Consider the following 20,541-nt stretch of genomic DNA (forward strand, 5'->3'; position numbering starts at 1 on the left):
ATGCTGTCCCATGGATAGGGCCTGGCGTTGCTTTGGTAATAATTATGTAGTTTGGATGGCCATAGGACAGTTCTTGGGTCCAGGCTCTACACCTGTGTGCTTCAACAGTATAGTTGCAGACAAAAATGTCACTATCAAGCCAAATAATAATAATAGATGCCCAAGAGAAAAAGAAAAACCAAAATGATAAGGGAGCCATTGACATCGGTGTCCAGGCTTAGAAGGAGGTGGTACTCACAAACCACATCTTAGGACAATATTTTGCATATAACCTGGGGTTTTCCAAAGAGTAACTGAGCTAGCAGTGGTCGCTTGGGTCACAACTAGTCGAGGTCAATATTTTGCACAGTGGAGTATGGAGAAGGTTCCGGGAGACTTTATTGCAGCCTTTCAGTACTTAAAAGGGGCCTGTAAGAATAATGGGAACAGACTTTTTAGCAGGGCCTGTTGCAATAGGAAAAGGAGTAATAGTTTTAAACTAAAAGAGGGGAGATTGAGGCTAGACAAGAAGAAGAAATTTTTTATGATGAGGGTGTCAAAACACTGGCCTTAGTTTCCCAGAGAGGCAGTGGATGCCCAGATGCCACACACCAGGCTGGACAGGGCTCTGAGAAACCTGATCTGGGTGAAGATGTTCCTGCTCATGGCAGGGGAGATGGACTAGGTGACCTTTAACAGTCTCTTCCAATCCAAACCATTCTATGATCTCAGATGAGTCTCCAACATAACGTTGGCCCATCTGGGCTGCACTCCTGAATCCACTCTTGCCATTTGAGGGAGGTTCGCAACTCAACAGGGCAACACCATGCCAGTGCACACACGGAGAAGTCACACAGACCTGACAGCACTTTTTTGTCCAAGCTTCGGTGATTTTCAGTAGCTAGGAAGGATCTTGGCTCCTCCTTTGCACCGCTTCTCAGTAGTGATGAGGAAACATACCACTGACTTTCCTGAGCATCTGTTTCATCTGTGACATGGGGGAAGTGATTTTATTCACTGCTGTACTGATTGGAAGTTGAACAGCCTTCAATCCTGTGTTGTTTATGTTCCTCGGAGCATTGAGTCTCCTGCAGGCTCTGAGAGCCTACATACGTGAATGCCAACCTGTAACCCAGCAGAGCCTTCTAAACCATATTTTCTTGTGAGACAAAGCCTGATAATTTATGGCCATTCAAAAGCATTCAGGAACATCCTAAATTGTGTCCTCTGGGCTGGATTCCAATGTCAAGTCTTTTGTATTTTAGACTCTCCTGTATGATTATTGGAGCAGGGGGATGGAGTAATCATGAGCAATCAAGGACCTTCCACCCCGCCTTTTTCTCTGCCACTATGGCATTTTGCTGAACCCCAGGGTACTTTCTAATCTTCTCCCTCTCTTGCACTGTAGTTAAGGCCCAGTAAACTAAACAGGGATAGGACACAGATCCAAAAACTGCCATGCATTTGTGCAGACGGTTTGATTTTTTTTTAGAACACACCCTGATGTTTTCAGCCCTGCTCAGGCAACACTCCCCCATCCCAAGCCTGGACACAGTTTGGAGGACAGCCTGGCCAGGGACTGTCCCCAGCAGGGACATCATCACCCTCTTCTATTAGGGAAAAGGGTGAAACCCCCAACTGTACAGTGACTGTTAATTTTAAACCAAGCAGTAGCACATGGGCTGGGCTGTGTAGAGATGTCTATCCGGGGGCTCCTTTCTGTGCTATAACACTGCGCTGCAACAATCAGCCACTTTTACAGCTCCATAGATCACTGGCTAAAAAACACATTTAATTCTATGGTAAGGTCACTTTTTAGTTAAAAGGGACAGAATGGATTTAATTTATAAGCCTCTCCAACTTTATGGCTTGCATTTAGAGTTATATGTATTATGTAGTGCCAAACACGTATTATAAAAATTGATTCCTCCTTTCTCCTCCCTAGATTTGCTGTGTCAGGTGGATTCTGATTACCCTCCTCTTTGCTTCAAGCCAACAGATAGACCGAGGTAGATCTAGATCTTTGGGATGACATCTGTGACTGCAAAGTGCAAGTTTATAGGGGATGAAACTGGCCCAGAGTTACTCCTAAGTGTGTGGGAATTAATATAATATGACTTCTACCAACCTACCACAATACAGGACAGGAGGACAGGGCTTCCATCTATGGGGGAAAGTGCAGGGCAAAGTGATTGTAAGGTGCAGGTGGTCAACAGCATAACTGATGTTAAAGCCATTGTGTGGGTTCTTTCATGGTAATGTGACTTAGACACCCTCTAAATTCAATAGCAAATTTCAAGTAAGAGAAATAAAGTCCAGAGGAGGTCAGGGAGAAGAATGTATTTTTTTTTTCTTCCAATAAAGCTTTTGGACATTTCCAAGAAGGGTGTTTACTTAACAGCGGTGGGAATGAGGGTTGGAAGAGAGAGACAATTGCAGAGAAGAGAGGGAAAGGGGTGATAACACAATGAAGTAGATGAAATTTATCACCTGATCATCACTCCCAGCATCTCAGTAGCTGGTGCTGTAACCACACCTTAGCGTTTTTAAATTTAAGTGATCTCTCTGCAGAACAATGAACAGCAGAGAGTGGGAGGGTCAAGGAAAACTCTGAGCTCTTGTGGATGCTGTCACTTGTCACAGGAATCGAACAAACCTGTTAGAGAGATCCCCTGCCTTGGTTTAGACGCTTCCAAGAAGTGACGGATGGAGCATGTTGTACAAGTGGGGGACACTAGAGACAGGGATGTGAAAGGAATAGGGAGCCTGGACCCTCCTTGGAGCATCTCTGTCCCATAGTCCACCCACCAGGAAGGCAGCGAAGAGGGGATCTGCCTCCCTCTTTTGCAGCTGTGTTTCTCAAGCAACGGCTTTCTCTCTTTGTGATTAAATTGTGCTCATAAAATTCATAGCAAACACTCTGGACAAGCTGTTAGCTGCCCTTTAAAGTTGAGGAGGGGAGAAGTTAACAGCATTTGCCTATATGCAGTCCTGGCCATGCTTGATTGAGTGACTGCAGTAAAACCAGAGCTATAAATAAAACACATGTGCCTGTGTTCACTCTGGTAATCTCCTGAGAAGATGTCATTTGCTTCAGGACTTCAGTGAAATATCCATATTTTCAGCCTCCATTTATACTAATTAGGGGTTTTAATATATTTTTTTATATATATATATATATTTTTTTTTTTTTTTTTGCTTTGGTGCAATGAGAACAAGGTAGCACAGGACACCCAGTCTAAAATAGCAATGTGAACAAGGTATTAAGGGGCACTCGCACCAAAATAGCAGGCAGTGGTGAGGAACAAGCACAGTGCCAGGCAGGGATGAGGAGGGACTACACGTTCCCTGAACAGAGTCACACTGTGGCAGCAGTGGCTGTTCCTCCCGTGGGCTGCAGGCACTCTTCTCCAAAAGCTGCACCCAGACTGGGTTTAACTGTGAATTGCACAATCTTGTTTAAGTGTCGCATAGGCTTAAATAGAAAGATCCGGTGCTGTTCATCTTTGTTCATCTAGTTATGAAACATGGCCAAAATAATAATAAAAAAAAAAATCTAAAAGTTCTAGAAATATTTTCTTTTTTTTTTTTTTTCCCTTAATCTGAAATTTTAACTGTGGTCAGCCTCAACAGCTTGTGTCAGCAATGACATGGCTACTTGTACTTATTTTTTTTTTAATGCTACCTGCCTTTTATGATTGCATAAGTTGAGGAATTCTGATTTCACAGTAGAAAACCAGGTATTACCAGAGCTGACACAGAGTTGTCACAATCTGAGGCCAGAGATATGTCCAAAAGGACCAGGAGATTACTGAACAGTAATAAGGACAGAATACAGTCTCCATGGGGAATGAAATATTTGCCTCTGCATCTTTTCTTTCGGTCTCCAAGGAGCTCTGTCTCTCTTAGCAGCAGCATCTTAGAAACTGAAAGGAGCAGTTCATGGGGAATGAAGGTCTCACTGGCACTGTAGTCACATTTATCAGCATCCTGGCTGGAAAGGGCATGTCCTTTAGGTTCATTGTGAGTGTGGAGATGGAGAGTCTTATTTTTAGAAGATTAAACTTAAATTTGCCTAAAATTAGACAACTGAAATGTGCCAATAGGAGTTTTGAACTTGAAGGTAAGATTTAAACATGGGATAGAGGTTGAGAGCATCACCTGTGTGGAGAAAGATCAAAGAATCTTGCCCCTTTGCTACAAATATGCATGAGTTACCCGTGCTGGAGAGGATGATGACCACATGTGTGTGAAGGTGTGATTGAGGGGAAGTGGCATCATGGGATAATATAGGCAGGAGAGGATTAAGGATCAGGGTATTTAGAGTGACTGTTTCTCTAGATTCAGAATCACTTATGTGCAGAGATTCTTGCCATGTTAAAAGGGGCAGGAGATGTTTCAGCAAGTTTATTTCATCTCTCTGGGCTGCCTTCACCTTGACATTGGGAGGAAAGGAAGGCAGGAGGGAAGTAAGTGCATGAAGAAGAGGTTTCTGATCCTGGTACCGTGGTGCTCAACAACCCCCAGAGGTTTACCAGGAGTCAGAGGCTCAGAGAAGGAGGAGAAGGACTCCAAGATAGCTCAGTAAAGACAGAGTAAGGCTTCTGGGCTTGGATCCCCTGTTTTGAATGTGACCTGGCTTGTTAACATCATGCTATATCTTATCAGGAAGAGATTGCTCTCTGGAATTTGCCCTGGATCCCTAAAATATCTGTATCTTTGAGAATAAGTCATTAGAGATGGAGGACCTTGAAGTAAAAATGGATACACAAGTGGAAGGAGCCTCTCCTGCCTGCAGAAGGTAGCTGTCAGGTCTGCAGGCTGTCACATGAGTCCTCGAACTATTGGAGACTTCAGTGTAAGGTTAGATCAGAAAACTTTCACCTCATTGCTGATGACTCACCAAACGCCTGAGAGAAAAGAGCAAGGAGGCATCTCACGCGATACAGAAATACATCGATGCAAAGGCCCCCTGTTGTGCTGAGCTCTACAGACAGAAGCTACAGAGGTGTGGAGATGTTGCCATCTCTCTACATTTCATGTAGAAGGACAGAAATAGGAGGCCACTTCCCAAAGACACCTGCCTTCCTAGTGAACTCCATCTCAGTGGTAGCAAGGAGATCGCCTTGTTACTCACACGTTACTCACACTCCAGGAAAACAGTTTTTCTGGTGGTTAGAAACCTCAACCCAGGTATATTTTTTTGCTAAATCAAGCCTGTTTATTCTCATGGCATCACTGCTCTTTAGTTTAAATAGTCTTTCTTCCCCTGGTACTTCCTTCTCATAATTTAATTATAGCAGTTTGATTTTCTGTTCACTTTCTTTTTGCAAGACCAAATATGCCAGTATCTTCTGATAAGTCTTATGTTCTTCTGGTCATGTTAGTGATCTTTCTCTGCAATCCCGTCTTCCTGTGAATTCATCTTTCTTGAATCTGAGCATGAGAAAATGGATACTATATTTAGATATGGCTGAAGATAGTGTCTTCCCTATATTTGGAAATCTGGAAATATCTCCCTCGATGCATCCTAAATTGACATGTGGCCTTTTTCACAGTTGCATTGTTTGTATCCAACCTGTATCTCCATCTTCTGCTTTTTTTCTGATCTGTAAGAATCACTTTACTCCATTACAGCTTTTAGCTTAAGAATGTCCCCATTATGTAAATGTGACAATATTACTCTTATGTCACACCTGGGGAAACTGAGGCAGGGGGGAAAAAATGACTTGGCCTTCACGAGGAAGGTCGTAAGCCTTGCCAAAAACACTGCTAAGGAGAGAGGATTCTTCAATGCCAGGTTGCTGTGGGCATCAAGATAGAGTCTAGGTTCAAATGCCTCCTCGTGGGCAGAGGCAGCCTCTACCAGGCAGGCATTATTATAAGGAGACTGGTTGTTTTTCCTGCTCCTCAGCCTGCACCCCCCCCGCCCCGGTCTTTGCTGGGCTGGGGATGAATGGGAAGAGAGAGGGCTCTGAGTGGACTCTGTTCTCCAATGCCAGTTGCTGCTGAATTTCAAATAACTCCCCAAACAAAACCCAAACAAGCAGTGCCTTGTGTTCTTCTATCTCCTCTCTCTTTGGCCTTAGTCACCAGGCTTGGCAACACCACTGCTCTTCTGTAGCTCGTCACATGCTAGGCAGGGAGGATGGGCTGCTTTTTCCTTCTTCTTTTCCCTTGGGGGTCCGAAACAACAGAGCCTTTTGCCTTGTTTGCTTTGCCGGGGTAGGAGCGAGGATGGGTTAGAGGAAGGGGGACGATGGTGTAACTCCTCTCGGCAGGGTTTTTCATCAAAGGTTAATACCTTCAGAAGAGCATCTGCCACCATCCATCCTTATCCCCTGATTCCCTTGAGCTGGTGGCGTCCGGTCTCGTCTCGAAGGGCGACTGGAAGCTGATGGCTTCTCAGAGATGGAGAGGAGACGGTGTTGTCCGATGAACAGGGAAAATGGTTTCCTTGAGTCCTGGGGGGATTCACCAGCTGGCTAGAGTGTCCCAGCTGCAGAAAATTGTCAATGCTTTTGTCCTAAATGCAGCTAGAGCTGAAAGAGGGCAACAGGACAAACCAAGCCTGGAGCCACAGTTTGGGTAGAGGGCTCATCTCAAGATGTCTGAGGCACATGCCATTCTCCTGACATTGTTGTGCAGGGTGGACTGGGGAGGAGAAAAGGAGAATACACAGCTCCTCTGATTGCCTCTTCACTGCTGCTCTCCAAAGGGGTCTGGGGCATGGAAGTAATGGAGAGAAGGACAGGCCAATTTGGTCTTGAGACCCCTAAACTCACTCCACTTATGATCCAAAACAGAACTTGAACTCCTTTGACCTGCAGGGAGAAGGGTCTTTCCAGATGGTGTGGTGGGGTCAAAGCTATAGAAGACTGGGGGAAATCCTTATGACCTGCTAATTTTCAGCAAGCTGAGCCTGATAGACCAGGACAGTGTAGCCTGTTTTCTTTAAAATAAAAAAAAAAAAAAAAAGGATTTACATCATTTCTTTATCTTGTGTCTTAGACCAGAAAAGCCCTCTGTGCATAACTCATTCACGATGCACTGTGAGTATTTGGCAGCATATTGTGTTGTTGTTCACTCTGCTGTGCCCGGGCACAGGTTTCAATTCAGCCCAGCTTTAGCTGTATGAGAGGGGTTGCCCATCCTGACAGCCTGCTTGGCATGTGCTGACTTTAAACAGCGGGACATGGCCCCTTGCTCGTGATAAAGGATATTAACTCTTAACCTAAACAGGGCAAAAGAGACCCAAAGTTTGTAGAAAGCCTGTTCCACTGGTCCAAATTAAAGCCAGCCAGATTCTGCTTGTGATCTATTGACCAGAAAGAGAAAATCATTAATAGCCTTCCTGATCGTCTATGTGGAAGAGCTCAAGTGACAGCTGGTGCCTTTGCAAACTCACATGGTGGGTCAGGAGAAAGGAAGATGACTCTGCCTTATGGATAAATATGAGTCTTCCTTCTGTAAGGCTTATCACTACTGATTTTTGTGGGAAAAACAGCATCCAAGATATTGTTGTTGCCACTAGTCACCACTGCTGAGTGACTGATGAGGTTGTCAGAAAATACACAAGTAAGGTAAACTTGTGGGGTTTGTGTTAAACCTGGGTTTCTGAGCTAAGTGCAGGAATCCTTGGGTGAAATTCAATGGCCTTGTCCTGCCTGAGGACAAACTATGTGAACATAAATGTCTCTGCTGGCACTATAGATAGATATAATATATATACACACAGACACACATGTATATATATATATTAATAAAAGTAAGATACTTAATGAATGACCCAGACTTAGTACCATCCTAGTATTTCCCTCAAGCTGGATAAAAGATCCTGAAAAACTCCTTGAGAATGGTGCTTCGTACCAGTTGATTTTTGCATCTCTTGCTATGTATCCAACACTGATTTGCTGTGTTGAGCTGACTGTGTGATGCTCCACTGCTTTTGAAAGGGTTTGACTTTTCCCAGTTATACTTAATACTCTGATTTTGAGACGGAGCTCCTATTAATATATCTTCTTATATATTCCTTCATATGATCTTTATAGCTAACTATATATATGAAATAGGGAACACCTCCAACTGGGAGTGATATGTAAAAAGTTTTTTACTGCTAGGCAACCTCTTCAAATCTAAAGCTGCAAATTGTTACTCAATCTATGACAGCTCTGTTAACCCCTGAGCTCTTTTGCTGAAACTGGGAAAGAAGAGGCATTGTGAAAATGAAGGTGAATTTAACTTCTTTCAGAGACAAAGTGAAAATCTTTTCAACATGGATGGTCTCCAAACTAATTGGGGAAAAAAACCAGATACAGGTAGTCAGAATTTAATAATACTAATAAAAATAAAAGTGATAATAATAAACAGGTTAGTCTATTTTCTTCCTTTCTTTTCCTAAGTCCATTGGGAAAATATTTTGAATTTCTGTGAACAAATTTGTTTGTTCCTAACAGGTTATCTCAGAACCAACTTTTAGCCCACCACTGTTGCCATACCCTTTTTACTGCTAGATATTTATGATCCCTTCAGTTGAATTCTATATTAAATCATTTTTGATAGAATATAGATCATGAATCATGGTAATTTCACCTATAGAGTGGCTTAAGTACAGGTAGTTTTCCAACTTTTTTATAAAAAATGAGATCAGTTGGTTATATACTAACACTTCCACATACAGGTGTTGGGATTTCTGAAGTCTTATTTCAGGTTTGGTTTCATGTGTGTGTGTCTTCCTCAACATATGTGCTATACACACATACATAAATATAATTCTGTTCCTTTTGTGAGTAGCTGATCAGAACAGAAAGATGACAAGTGATGAGGAGTTGATAACAAATAAAATATTTTTTCACTATGTCCCAGGCCCAATGGTCCTGCAGAAGCTCTCTATGGAGAACTAAATCTTTAACTGCTGTCTTTGAGGGTCTTGCTCCTTCATCATGACCTCCCAAACTGCTGATAGGTTGAGATCCCTCAACCTCTATCCAAGTTCTTGTCACCAGAGGGAGGCAATTGTAAGCCCTGTGGTATGAAATGGTTGAACTACAGTTCTTTTGATGATGAACATTTTTCCAAATGTTCCGCTAATCATCAAAGTATTCATAAGTAATCAACAATATACGCTACCAGCAGCAAAGAAGGAAAACAAGAGACAGTCTATTTCTCTTACAGCTGTGAATTTGTTGCCTGCTCCTCCTCTTAGTCCCAACCCAGGCTCACCAGATTTATGAAATCTGGAGATTCTCCATCTGTAGAAAGAGATAAGAAGAAATATCAGATGGCGGTCAGAGGAGAATGGCTGGGATAATAAGGAATTTGGAAGATTTGCAGAATATATTGTTGAAGGCTGCATGAGAATGAATTTATGACAATGGGATAGCTGCAGAGCTGCTGGAATAGCAAAAACATTTGCCATGCAAATCACCACACTTTGAATTTTTCCTGTACCTGGAAAAAGAGATTCTCTTTCACTACAGTGACTTTCCCATTACCTAAAGCTCAAAGATTAAGAATTAGATGCTTTTATCCTAAGTAGCCTTACTGCTGTTCTAAACAGCCTTACTGCTAAAGCTGAATGTGTGAAGATTAAAAGCACTGCTTAAAGGTTACTTACATTACTAATTACCATTTGTCATTAATGGCCAATCATAGTGTGAAGAATGACTTTGTATCTTTTCCTCCCATGACCTGTACTAGTGAGTCCCACTGACTTCTTAACTCTTATGAAGGATTTTCCTTCTATGCATCTTAAATAACTACGCTCCTAATATCCTGGAGTATCAGCCAGAGAGGTAAAATTTCTGTGGGTTCCTTTTCTTCTTGGTGTGCATTTGTGATATTTAGCACTTGTCTGCTGGGTTAGGAAAACCAGATAAATATAAAAGTCTTGTTAGATTGGATTTTTAGGCACCATCTCTTCCCTGCTCACCTAAATAGAGGTTTCCACACCCCACATAAGCAAAATCACAAGAGTTCCATATAAAGCATCTGTGGTCAGGAAAAAAAATCCAAATGAAGAAGATTAGTTACCTCATCTTTCATCAGATGCTAATGTGCTCTTGCTCCAAGGCTTCCAACTCCCACACTTGTGAAAGGTATTTTATAGCTAGCATCAAAGCTGAACCAGAGAACTCAAGAACCAAGTTTTGATCAGTAAACTCGTTCCTCTGGCACAAGCCAAAACTCTCCATGGACCCAAGTTGTCTGGAAGGACAACTCAAGGTTGCCACTGACCAATTTTATTTTTATCTGTTTGTGCATTGACTTCTGGCAGCAAGCCTGATGAGAAGAGGTGACTTGGGAATTTATAAAAACTTACTGATGTCCATTTGCACATCCCTCTGCACTTCTGCTTTTCCCTAATCATTTCTCTATAGGTGGCCAGAAGCAGCTAAAACTCACAGCTGGAGTTCTAATATCGCCGAGCTGCTGTTAGTGTTGGTGGCCTTGGTTGTTTTAAGTGCTTAGGTAATCCTGAAAAAGAAGTATAGGCCATACTTTGTCCATCTGTTATGTGAAGGTGGATTAATACAGTCTCTCCATGGAATAAACAGATTCTTCAGTATCAACCACTAGCAAGAAATAGATGTCCTGGGTGAAGAATGGAAAAGGTGCCAGACTGGATGGAGAACAAGGGGTGACACAGACAAGAGATTTGATACTTCAAGTTTCACCTACCACTCCCCCAAGGTTTGAGTCCCTCATGTAAATTTTGAGCAGGGAATGAGGAACGGAGCTTTTTTAGGTCCCAGTGGTGACAAGCGGAACAGGCATTCTTGAAGGTCACCAGAATGCTGACATTTGATAAGCAGCAGTAATGGAAAATTACAGATCTTGACCTCCTCTGGCACAGAAGAGGATGTACCAACACATAACCATCCCAGGGGAGAGGAAATATGACTGCACCTGCTTCCAAAGGTCAACGAGAAAACAAACATCCTGGAAGCCTGGAAGTGTCCCATTGTCCTCACCTGAGGGTCACTGGCGTGACCTGCACTGAAGGCTGAATAGTTTGTCCTTTCTGACATAAATCCCCTTTTGTGATGACTGTCTGTTGTGGACCTTCTTGCCCAACATGTGCATGCCAAATACTATTTATCTCCTTTTTATTTCTATTTTCTTAAGCCTCCCCGGTTGCTTTAGGAAGAGTTGGGTGTTTAACCTGGCCCTCCTTCATGCTCAGAGAAGAATCAAAACCCACTCTTTCTCCTGTCCTAATACAGGTGGTGGTGGGGCTGGTCCAATGCTTTTCACAATTGATGTGAAGAAAAATATTAATACTCCCTTACTGCATTTAGGAGAGTGCCTCATTCCTGAATAGCCATTCAGAAACAACTCTCATTCCACAACATCTCTGTCTACTTTTATCACTGATAATGTTTATTTTTGCCTCTAAAAGCACACCACACATCCCCATATTAGAAAAGTTTATGATTTATGCGATTACGGTTTGTGACCATTGATTTAAACGAGCCTCTGCCCCACTCCTTCACACTCTGACTGTGGACTCTTCTCTGATCTGGGCTTTTCCCTGTGATTACACTCATCGGTGGCCTTTTGTGACTCTGAAGACAAAAGATACACGATAATTCCCAGGAAGACAGAAGCAAGCTGCTCTATTCCTCCTAAGCCCCATGCTCATTGCTGAGCTGAAGAAACAATCACTGGATTGCCTTCAGCTTGAGCAGGCTGAAACAGAGCATCAGTGGGATTAGAAGGGTTTAGGGGTATTAGAATAATTGGTGGTGCTAATTTCCTATGTTGGAGACTTCCAGCTGAGTAAAGATACTGCAGGTTACTGCTCTCTGCAGAGAGAGATGCACTTTAGAAAAAAATGAGAGGTTAGCTGGATGATGCTCAGGAGGAGTAAAGAGATACAGGGGTTAGAGTGGCAATACATATGGATCCCAATGAAGCAAGATCTGTGGCTTTGGTATTAGGTGAAAAAACATCCTAGAAAATACCACGCATAAGGTTTGGTGGAAACTGACAACTCAGGGTGGATGGAGGAGGAAGGAGAGATAGGAGCAAGAAGCTGAAGGTTTCCTTTGGAACTTGAATTGGAGAGGGAAAAAAAGAGGTACCATTGCATTTTTTTGGGGAAAAATAAATAAACTCTTGTCCTGTTCTGTCTGTGAGGAATCTGTGTAACCTGCTTAAACTATCTAATATCCCATGTGCACCTTGATTTCAGCCACAGTCTTAGAACAAGATACACAAATACCTACTCACCTCTATACTGGGACCACTAGACACCAGAGCCTGAACAAAGACAGGACTGTGAAAAAAACATGCTGTGACTGGGAAGAAAGAATAAGGATGAAATAATTGAAGGAAAATTTTCTTATGACCAAGGACAGCATGGATCTGTAAGCTTCATTAGGAGGTTGAAGGAATTGTGTTGCTGACTGAAAAGTAAGGGAGGATGCAATGGTCTTTTTAAGGATGCCCCATTACCTGTATTCTTTAGACAGGATAAAATAAATCTTTCCCTGTAGTGGAAGCACATACTAAATGGGACCTGCAACTTCTTTCCCACTTTAGTGTTCCTGACTTTTAGACTAATGCTTTCCCCTCCTGTCACGTGCAGAGATGACCTTGCACAAAAGGAAGCTCTTTACTAATCACTCATCTTCCCACAGGGCTCATATCTATTCAGTCTCTAAATAATTGCCTCCATCACTGCATTCAAAATCACCCACTGTAGTTAAAAAGAAATGAACTGGAGTTTTGGAGACTTGTTAGGGTCAAAATTGGGCTGCTGATTCTCAAGGTCGTATCAGAAGCTCAGGTGCTCCTTGGTCAGTCTTGCCCTTGTATAAAAGAACACTATCAGGTCAGGTTTTCCTTAGTAGTGTTAAATGTGGTCCATTTAGGGTCATCAAGGCATTTTCAGGTAAAAAAATCATTGCTGTGGCCCAACCCTAAGATTTTTAAACATCCTATAATGCATTACATTGTAATTCTGTAGTTTGCAGGGTTTTTTTAAAAAGAAAGCCTGGGTTTTTCAGGGTTTCCTATGATGGATGGGGCAAATTCCTAGTGGACCCTCCACACATGCACCTATGAATTTTACCCTTCCAGCCCTTCAGCTGTGTTTTTCCTTTTAGTACAAAGGACAGTAGAAGCTTCCTTGATAGTCTTTGTCACTTGGTCCTCAGAAACACTCCTACGAGCTCCTCACGTTTACTGCTTGAAGAGTTCAGCAAATAGCTGGTTAAATCCTGCAGGGGCAGGGAAGATTGTCTTCTAGGAGAGATGCAAATGCTAAAACTTTCTGAACAAGACTTCTCTGATTCCATCTTCAGGGAAGTGAAAAGTGATAGAATATGATTAACTTATGAAGTGCTCGCTGAGGCAACGTCATTAGTTCCAACAGACCCTTGTGAAGATGGGAACTGCCAGAACATGAATTTTTAATGTCTGGGCTGCATTAAGATCTAAACGTGATGGTGACTAAACTTAGAGCCTGAACTCAGAGTGGAGATGCTATTTGTGGCAGAAGCCAGAGATCGCTTTAGGGGGAAAGTAGCAGTGTTTTCTAAAGGAATTTTGTGTTGAGGGAATCTCCACCAGTTTGGGGCAAGTGTCAGTACAAATTAGGCTTGTTTCTAGGTGATGAGCACACCTCTGTCTCTGCCTGGGATCTCCACCAAACTAATTCTGTTTCTGCCTTTGAATGCTTCATCTCCATTCACCTTCGCTCCTGATGGTCTGTCCTCACCCACTCTCATACAATTCTTCCTTCTCTCAGGCCATCTCTTCCCACCCTATGCTGACTGTTTGTCCCTGCTCTTCACTGCTTTGCACACACACTCCCTCACTGCCATCCCCAGTAGGAAAACTCCTTGGCTCTGAAACCAGGAGCTGGCACTGGAAGGAAACAGCACTGTGCAACTCGAGAGATGTGGGAGATGGCCAGCTAGAGGCTGCCATGGTAACAGCTGGATTTCCTTCACCCCCCGCCTCTGCTTCCCCAGAGATTATACTAAAATGACAAAAAGAAAAAAAAAAAAAAGAATCCTCTTCTCCTCAAAATCACCTGGCTTTTTGACATGTTTCCCAATGCAAATCCCTGTCACGTGTTGCTGGTACAGCAATTTCGTGATTGTTGCTTGTACATGGTAAGCAAAAAAGGGGTTGTTTTTCCCCACACTTCTTGTATTATGATCTTTGAGCTGAGTGACAGAATGGTGGTTGAAGAATGTATTTGGAGATGACTATGCATTTCGGAGCCTGTTGCAGTTGTTCCATGCAAAGAGGGGCATTTGGGAAGATCTGGGTTTTGGGGTGTGCACATGTGTAGGGATGTCTCCAGGAGAGGTCCTAGTGGTGCTACTTCTCCTGTGGCAACCCAGAGGACAGGCAAGCCCAGCTTTTTGTCAAAAGGTCATCACATTGGTTGTTAGCATCATACATGTGCACACAGACACATGCAAGTCTACTTGGCATCAGGTAACACAGATGAGATGTTGACACACTGTATGATTCAAACACAGGAAGAATCTGACTAACGTACATCTTCCCAAGCAGGGTCTGACCCTTCCTTTCTCCTGGAATATTTTGAATAAGATATCGTGGATGTGCTCTTTTCTCTCTCTCCCTTTAAGTCCCTTTGTGGCTGTTTGCCCTGGAAAACACCAAAATTGTGTGGAACATTGAGTGGAGAAGGAATTCCCCCAAATAAATGCAAAATTAGCTCCAACTGCAAATTGATATTTAATATTACATCAGAGAGGAGGGACTGTCTGGGGATGTTCATGCAGTACAATCTTTCACTCTGTGCTGCCATGTCACAGACCCCTTTATTCCCAGCATCCCCTGCCTAACATAGTTCCTTTCAGTGTTGCACAGTGATCCTGGGGTCTATTTTCTACCAAAGACAGTGAGCTGCCTGCACCTCCAGCTCTCAAAGCCCCAGCTGTGTCCCTGAGAAGGTCACAGAATCACAGAATCATCAAATAGTTTGGGCTGGAGGGGACATTCAAAGCTCATCCAGTCCAAACCCCCGTCATGAGCAGGGACATCTTCACCCAGCTCAGGTTGCTCAGAGCCCCGTCCAGCCTGGCCTGGGATGTCTCCAGGGATGGGGCATCCACCACCTCTCTGGGCAACCTGGGCCACAAAGATGCTGAAGGGAGTGGAGCATCTCCCTTATGAGGAAAGGCTGAGGGAGCTGGGGCTCTTGAGCTTGGAGAAGAGGAGACTGAGGGGTGACCTCATCAATGTTTATAAATATATAAAGGGTGGGTGTCACGAGGATGGAGCCAGGCTCTTCTCGGTGACAACCAGCAGTAAGACAAGGGGTAATGGGTTCAAGCTGGAACACAAGAGGTTCCACTTAAATTTGAGAAGAAACTTCTTCTCAGTGAGGGTGACGGAACACTGGAACAGGCTGCCCAGGGAGGTTGTGGATTCTCCTTCTCTGGAGACATTCAAAACCCGCCTGGACGCCTTCCTGTGTAACCTCACCTGGGTGTTCCTGCTCTGGCAGGGGGATTGGACTAGATGATCTTTCGAGGTCCCTTCCAATCCCTAACATTCTGTGATTCTGTGTGATTATGTGATTCTGTCTCACCACCCTCATTGTAAAAAATTTCTTCCTCATGTCTGGCCTGAATCTCCCCTCTTTTAGTTTAAAACCATCACTCCTCCTGTTGCAACAGATGGTCTGTCACCATCTTTCTTATAGGTCCCTTTTAAATACCAAAAGACCACAATAAGGTCCAGGTTGGCTGATGTCACCTCTGCCAGTGACCCTTCATGGACAGACAGATGGGAGACAAGAGTTTCCACCCAAATCTCTAAAAGGTATATGCTAGACTTAAGCACTGAAGCACAAGGATGGCTATCCCTTCTCTGTGTCTATCAGCAGTGGTAGTAAACTTGAATTTTTCAATTCCTTCATATGTCTCCAAGCCCACTTTTGACATATATCCCCAGGGACATTCCTTCAGACTGGAGGCCTTGATATGTCATAGTAGGTCAGGTTTTGCAAGACTTCAGGCTTGATTTCTGAATGAAGCAGCATCTAAGAGATGTCTTAGTAGCTGTAGCAGCAGAATAGCACTGTCGTAGTCAATGAACCTACAGCTATGAACATGAGCAGGGAATATAACCCACAAACAGTCAGACTTGTCTTGCAGTCAAATAACTTCCTCGTAGTACAAGATGACCTAGTTCTCCTTGGGTCCCAGTCTGAACAGGTTTTCAGGTGAATGCTGCTGAGATATTTTCAGTTTGCTGATGGGGCTTAGTCCATTCCTTGGGAGAGAGGGGTTTGGCAGTTACTGGTGTCCAGAGGAGCAAGGAGTGATAGACACATAATGTACACAGGGGGGATGTGGTTAATATGGGGCAGGGAAGCTTAATTTCAGCTTTTTCTGGAGGATGTCGGATTGCTGAGCTCTGATATCCTCACTTAGTTTCACGCTGTTTGTTTTTCTCCCCCCCCCCTCCTCCTCAACAATTAACTTTGCAATTAGACTTAATTATATTCAGTAGCTATTGAATGTGTCCTCTGCCCCAGTTGCTGCTGATGGAGAAATGCAGCAGTTGGGGTGAAAGATGCACAGTCAGCTCAGCAGACCGTTCAGCAGTGATTCACACGTCCTCTGCATGGGTGAGAACAGGAATCTCTCCTAAATATGCGGTCTTGTGATTTACTCCTCCTCTCGCTCCCCCAGAATTTCACCTTTCTCTTTCATTTTAGGAGTCAAGCAACTTCTCCTAAATGTCAGGGCAACCTGGAAGGACCTCTTAAAGGATGGGGTTTTTTCCACCAAAGGTGGCAAGTCTCAGGACAGTATTATGCAACCAGAAAGCTGTTTTTTCAATGAATCATAAACCCAAGGTACAGTTATTGTTAGCAGAACATGATGTCCATCCTCTCCCAGTCTCTAGAGCACACAGAGATCACCTATAAAGCTGACAGACCTCAAAGCCAAGTTTTTAAGAGGTCTTTTGGTACCAAGTATCTTTTGGTGTTACTTGAATCTAAAGTGTTCAGAAATCCAATACGCAATAATGCACTTGACGTACTAGTTTTATTATCACTGCCCTTCCTCTGTTCTGGGTAAATGGAAATAGATAAATTGTGTTCACATGTGCATGTATATGCGTGTACATGTTGGGTTTTGTACAGCATTCAGTTTTATGCCATTTATCAGTAGCTGAGATCATAGAATCATAGAATAGTTTGGGTTGGAAGAGACCTTCAAAGCTCATCCAGTCCAACCCCTGCCATGAGCAGGGACATCCTCACCCAGCTCAGGTTGCTCAGAGCCCCGTCCAGCCTGGCCTGGGATGTCTCCAGCGATGGGGCATCCACCACCTCTCTGGGCAACCTGGGCCATGGTCTCACCATCCTCACTGTAAAAATTTCTTCCTCATGTCCAGCCTGAATCTCCCCTCTTTTAGATTAGAACCATCACCCCTTGTCCTATCACAAAAGGCCTTGCTAAAAAGTCTGTCCCTATCTTTCTTATCGGCCCCTTTTAAGCACTGAAAGGCCTCAATAAGGTCTCCCCAGCGCCTTCTCTTCTCCACGTTGAACAACCCTAACTCTCTCATCCTGTCCTCCCAGCAGAGCTGTTCCAGCCCTCTGATCACTTCTGTGGCTCCTCTGGCCCCTCTCCAACAGGCCCATGTTTGTCCTGTCTTGATGGTTCCAGATATCACGTACTTCAGCAGTCTCTTAACAACTTATCTATTAATACAGTATATGTATGTTAGATTACTTACATTCCCTTTTGGGAGATACGTGGCAGTCTTCCCTCAGAGATGATGGAGTGAGAAATGATATTCCCAACTTACTACGCAAGGTGGGGCTTTCTTCACCTCTTGGAAAGCCAGAATTTCAGTTCAGCCCAACTGTGTGTGGAAACTACTCTTAAAGGCAAACGTTGTGTGAAATCTGGGTACAGAAAACTTTTTAAATAGAGGTTCGATATCTTTCATGAAAATGACCTTTTGTTGACAAGAAGTGAAGGTTTTTTCTTGCTCGAGGGCTATCTGAAGAAATAAATTTGTGTGTTTTTTGGTCTTAAGATTCCCTAAAATGATTATTGTGATTGGCTAGGAGGAAGGAGATTTTGCTATGAACATCAAACTGCTTCAGACCAGGTGTGCAAGGTGCTTTGGTTTGATTATAAGTGTAGCCCACTGATTTTGAAGGCGAGTGAAGTTATTTCTCTGATTTGCTGGATCAGAGCCTTTACTTCTGGAGAACTGATACTTTTACAGTGAAAAAGCAAGTTGAAATCCTTGTAGTAATGCAGAGACTACATCTTCTGGTAAAGAGTGTCATAAAGGCAAGAATGGAAGGTGGAACAACAGTAAATTGTAAGTGCCTGGCTGCACTTGTTCTGTGAATAGACGACCTCATTATCTGGGGCTGCCAATGTAAATTAATTTTTGATGCATATAATACCTCCAACATCACTTTTGCTAGCTGAAACTTAGCTGAACAATGCATTTCTTGAGATAAAAAGGCAAAAATTCCTTATCATTGGCTCAATTTGCTGGAAGCAGAAACATCAGTCAGAGGCAGAACATTGGCCAAGCACTTCCTCAGGTGCTTCATTTGGGGAACCTTGGGGGAAAGCTGAAACCCTCCATCTGGTTGATGAGAAATTGTGCTCAGAAAGCTGAGGAGACTGGTCCTTCCCAAAGAAGCTTCCAATTAGGCGGTCCATATACTGCATTGCCAGAAAGACATATAATTGATGGAGAACATAGAAATTCACATCCTGTTGCTCCCTCCTATTGTGAGTGAAAACTTGATTCTTGATGAAAACTTCATTTTTTTCCCCTTTTCCTGAAGCTTATTTATTTATTTATTCCTCTATTTAGTAATTAAAACATGATTTCTGGCCAAATAAAATAAGAATTACCCCAAACCTAAACACCCTGCATTACCAGAGGAAAAGAAAGGTTTGAATTGCCATATATAACACAGTAGCTCATGAATAATTCAAACCAGAACATACTTGTTATTGTAAGGAGTTATCGTAGCTAATTATAATCTATTGCTATCGTTCTCTCCAAAGCTCTGGCATTGATCACTGCAGGACATGCCAAATATTTCACTAAAACAAAATATTATGCTTGATACTTCCCTGTTGATAAGCAAGTCTTTCCCTAAGAAGGATCTCTGTTCTTCAGTGGCTTTTGATCCTTTCATCATGGTTGGTAAGAAATGAAAATGACCATTTACTTGTTCATCTCTGTTAGTCCAACTGGTCCCTGCAGACTATTCTCCCCTGTCCAACCTTGGTCTAACTTTCCTGGCACAGAAAGGGTTCAGGCTTCCATTGTTGCAAGAAAACAGGGAGTATACTACTAAGATTTTTTTTATTTTCTTTTTTTAATATATTCTGGGGCTTTTTTAAATATTTTGGGGTTTTTTTTATCTCTCTGTCTCTTCTTTAGAAAAGACTGGCATCCTGGAATGGGGGGAGGATTTATGCACATTAGTAGAGTACTATCTATCAGGACATGTGGCTTTCCTGTTGGGTTTCCTTTCAGATTTCCCCATGAGCTGCAAGATTGCTGGGTGTGTATAAGAATTTACGTGTTGTAGACTATTGGCAAGTGGCAGATGTTGACTAGACATGAGCTTGGAACTGGACATGTCTAAAGAATCAGCTCCAGAACATCAGAATATGCCAAAGAACTGCCTGTAAAAGAAGCTTTCATGAGAATATTAATTATGAAATGCCACAAAGAAAGTAAAGTAATATAATAGAAGTATTTCATGAGAGAAATGCAAAGGCAGTATTATTTCTATAAAATTGACAGAGAGGGAGGAAAATTACTGATATCTTTAGAAGTCTGAAGAGACTGAAGAAGGCTAACAGATGGCCAGCCTGGTAGGGGTAAATCTTTCCCAAACTCCAGATATTAAGTTGCATGGAAATGAGGGTGTTATTTTACCTGCAAGTGGGAATCTCAGTGTGAACGTGAGCCCAGTGCCAGCAAAACACTGCTCCAGGGAAGAAATCGTCTATTGTCCAGTCTCTGACATAAGATTTACAGTATGTTGTATCATTGCAAAGAGTTGTTGTCCTTGGTCAGACTAAATTTAACTTTCAGCCTGTTTTGAAATATGAATCAATCTGATGTTGCTATGTGGTAAAGGTAATAGTTTTTTTCTTGCTACACTCACTTATGTCTTGATTCCTTTTCCCCTGATATCTCTTTTTGGTCTAACTTTGGCTGAAGGCCTGAATCTATAAGGCATAAAATTTATATTCCTAAAATCTACTGAGAAGTCTGCAGAAAATCTATTATTATTATTATTTTTATTATCGTTACTACTTTCCATATACCATCATTCTGTGCATGCATTTCTTATAAGACCTTTGGACAAAGACTTTTTCCATGACTATGCAGTGTATGATATGGGCTCGCTCTATCACTTAAACTGTTAGATAACCTAAAGAGCTCTAAGAGGCAGAAAGTTTGTGGGTCTACTCCAAACTCCTCTGAGTGGATGAAAAAGCCTTGGCTTATCTGCATTGCTCTGAAAAGGTGGCTTTGGACCATTGTTAATACTGA

The sequence above is a fragment of the Caloenas nicobarica genome, chromosome 2 (genome assembly GCF_036013445.1).
Source record: "Caloenas nicobarica isolate bCalNic1 chromosome 2, bCalNic1.hap1, whole genome shotgun sequence".
Taxonomy (NCBI): domain Eukaryota; kingdom Metazoa; phylum Chordata; class Aves; order Columbiformes; family Columbidae; genus Caloenas; species Caloenas nicobarica.